Here is a 3,889-nt window from a genome sequence, read left to right as displayed (position 1 = left end):
AGCACCCCACTCTCTAGGTACCACATTTCGTCTTAGTTATCCAGTGCTGCTATAACAGAAATACCCCAAGTGGATGGCTTTAACAAAGAGAAATTTATTCTCTCACAGTCTAGGAAGCTAGAAGCCCAAATTCAGGGTGTCACTTCTAGGGGAAGGTTTTTTCTCTCTGTTGGCTCTGGGGGAAAGTCTTTGTCATCAGTCTTCCAGTTCAAGTAGTTCTCAACGCAAGGACGCTGGGTCCAAAAGACATACTATTCTCCTGGTTCTTGTTTCTTGGTGTTATGAGGTCCCCAGTCTCTCTGCTCATTTTTCTCTTTTAAATCTCAAAAGAGATTGGCTTAATACACAACCTGATCTTAGTTCAGAACTCAACTTACACTTAAGAATTGACTCTTAAAGGAACATTGTTTTAATTATAATAGTCTGATGACTTTGTTGTGGTTGAGTCACATGTTAGGCACCACAGATGGGAAGAGAGTGACTTTCATTGAGAGAAAAAGAACTCTTCATTCTCAGTGACTCTCTAATAAAAAATCTTGGAACAAAAACCAATAAATAAATGGAACTTAGCATAAGCAGGACAGAGTTGCCGTGATGTGGGATCTATTTTAATTTCCTGGGCCTTGATCATTGGGCTTTTGAGGAACTTTGAGGAACAATGGCCAGTGCAAGACTGTTCTTCACATTTACTGAATAAAGGTAGAACTAAGAATCAACCCAATGGCAACTAACAACAACAACAGGAATTGAACTAAGATCACTAAAGAGTTTCCCAAAGGTGGGCTAGTTTTTCAGATCTTGGAGAAACCACACATAGTAGTCAGTTGTAGGTTATTCTCTAAGTTATATCTTTGGTTATTCTCTAAGTTATATCTTTGTTTTTCCTGGGCTATAAGTATACTCTCAATAAATATTACTACCTGGTCTCAGTATCAATACAATAACTTGAATTGTGTTGTTGGCAAAGAATATTGAATATACAATGGAAATTCTGAAGAACAGACAAATCCATAATGAAGGAAGTACAGCCATTATGTTCCTTAGAAGTTAAGGTAGCTACACTTTGTCTTGCTTATGTTGGACACATCATAAGAAAAGATCAATCACTAGGAAGGGACAACATGTTTGGTAAAGTAGAGGGTCAGCAAAAACAAGGGAAAACCTTCAAGAGATAGACAAGACACAGTGGCTGCAACAATGGTTCAAACAGACCAAACTGTGAGGATGGCACAGGATCCGACAATATTTCTTTCTGTTATACATAAGGTCACCAAGAGTGGGAGCTGACTTCACAGCGACCTAACAAATAACAATAAAGTCTTAGGATGGGATTCCTGGAAGGTACAAATGTTTAATACACCCAGCTGATAATCAAAAGTTTGGATGTTGAGCTCACCCAGAGATGCCTCAAAAGAAAAGCCTGGTGATCTACTTCCATAAACTCAGCCATTGAATAACCTATGGAGTACAGTTCTACTGTAACATACTTGGGGTCACAAGAGTTGAAGTAGGCTCAATAGCTATTGGTTTGGTTTAGTCTCAGTATATATTTCATATTTTCAAAATGGATAGAGTCAATTGCTGAGACTGGGCAATGTCAATGAAAAACTTTAATAACGGATTAAAAGTTTATGGTATTGAGCCAAACAAGGCAAAAGACATGCTCAGAGGATGCGTGGATTTGAATGTGTGAGGGCACAGAGGGCAAGTAAAGTAACCTTTGGGAGAGTCTTCACAGGGATTTCAGGGTGAGGAATTAAACTTCCAAAAGAGTGCTGAGTAATTGTTATAAAAAATGTGAGGGTAAGTTACGTCATAGAGTTTTGAGGGCATCACCATTATACCAAAACCTGTTGCGGTCAAGTCAATTTTGACTTGTAGCAACCCTGTGGGACAGAGTAGAACTGCCATGTAGAGCTTCCGAAGAGCACCGGGCAGATTTGAATTGCAGACCCTTTGGTTAGCAGCTGTTACACTTAGCCACTATGCCACCAGGGTTTCCATCATCATTATAGTAAGTGAAAATACAGTTATACAAATACTAATTCATCAATAAATGTTTAATATGGATCATTTTGAATACAGCCATAGGTATATAGAGGTAAAATTTATTTGCACTTGTAAAATTCTGCATTGAAAGATTAATTAATGGTTTATTTGAAAATGTTCTAGGACATAGGGACACTATTAACTACAAGCAAGACATTTTCTTCGATAGTTTTGAGTAGAAATATGGACTAACATCCAACATTCTTTTTGGTTTTACTCAATGCTAAAAATGTACTTCACAAACCAATTTCTCTCAAACACTTTTTTCATTGCTTCTTTTGCATCTTTGTTCCTCAAACTGTAAAGGATTGGATTCAGCATGGGAATCACAATGGTGTAGAATACAGACACTATCATGTCATGGTCTAAAGCATAGCTGGAACTTGGTCTCATACACATGAAGAGGATTGCTCCATGGTAAACTGACACTCCAGTTAAGTGAGAACCACAAGAGAAAAGACTTTTTGCCTCCCTTCAGGAGAGTGCATCCTCAGAATGGCCAACAAAATGAAGCCATAGAAGATCAGGACAATCACAATGGTGAATACCTCAATATAATCCACAAAGTAGAAGAGCAGAAGCTGGTTGATGTGAGTGTCAGAACAGGAGATAGCAAGGAGTGGAGGGATATCACAAAAGACATGTCTAATTTCATTGCATGCACAGAAGGAGAGGCTAAAAGTCGCAACTGTGTGTAAAGTACCATGCACAATACCACCAACATATGAAGCAGTGATGAGTGGCACATAGACTCTGGGTGACATGTTAACTGAATACAGAAGTGGGTTGTTGATTGCTACATAGCGATCATATGCCATTGCCACCAAGAGAAAGCATTCTGTGGTCCCAAAAGTGACAAAGAGCAGCATCTGTGTTGCACATCCAATGAATGAAATGGCTTTATTGTCTGTCAGGAAATTGACCAACATTTTTGGAGTGACAACTGAAGAATAGCAGGCATCCAAGATGGATAACACGCACAGAAAATAGTACATCGGATTGTGAAGTTGGGCATCTGCTGTGACTAATAAAACCAGCCCCAAATTTCCCAGCAGAGTAAAAACATAAATTGCAAAATATAGCAAAAAAAGGTAGACTTGAATCTCAAAGTCATCTGTGAAGCCCAGCAAGGTAAACATGGTGACTTTGGTGATATTCTTCAACTCAGTCCTGTATGGCTCTACCGCTGACAACACCGACATTTCAGTGGCTATGTCTGGGTCCTAAATGCAACATTCGGACATCCTGTGGAAACAGAGTGTACCCAATTACATCTTCATCTTTGTTTTTTGAAGGGGGTAGTAACATCCTATAGGCAGCGATGGGATGTTGTTGTTGTTAACAGCCTTTGAGTTGACCTCCAACTCATGGCAACCACATGCACAACAGGATCAGACCTTTGTGATCCACGGAGTTTCTATTAACCGATTTTCGGAAGTAGATCGCCAAGCCTTACTTCCTAGTCCATCCTAATCTGGAAGTTCTGCTGAAGCCTGTTCAGCATCACAGCAAATGCAAGTTCTACTGACAAATGGGCAGTGGCTGCACTTGAGGTGCTTTGGCCAGAGATCAAACCTGGGTTTCCCATATGAAAGGTCAGAATTCTACCACAGGACCACTACTGCCCCCTAGAGATGGGATAGGCAATGACAAAGTGATTGAGCCCCAAGAACACCAAACCCTTTGACATCCAGTACATTCTGAGTCATAGCAACGTTACAAGACAGGGCAGAACTGCTGCACAGTGTTTCCAAGGAGCGGCTGCTGAATTTGAACTGGCGACCTTTTGGTTAGCAGCTGACCTCTTAACCCCGGTACCACCAGGGCTCCATCTGGTCCC

The 3,889-nt window shown here is 40.3% G+C and overlaps 1 pseudogene; it reads right to left on the bottom strand.

Annotated features, from left to right (window-relative positions):
* Positions 1–2,262: 2,262 nt before the first annotated feature.
* Positions 2,263–3,251, bottom strand: LOC126080265 (olfactory receptor 5T3-like; annotated as a pseudogene).
* Between the last annotated feature and the right edge of the window lie 638 nt (positions 3,252–3,889).

The sequence above is a fragment of the Elephas maximus genome, chromosome 7, assembly GCF_024166365.1.
Source record: "Elephas maximus indicus isolate mEleMax1 chromosome 7, mEleMax1 primary haplotype, whole genome shotgun sequence".
In the NCBI taxonomy this organism is placed as follows: domain Eukaryota; kingdom Metazoa; phylum Chordata; class Mammalia; order Proboscidea; family Elephantidae; genus Elephas; species Elephas maximus.
This window is presented reverse-complemented; position numbering and strand designations above follow the sequence as displayed.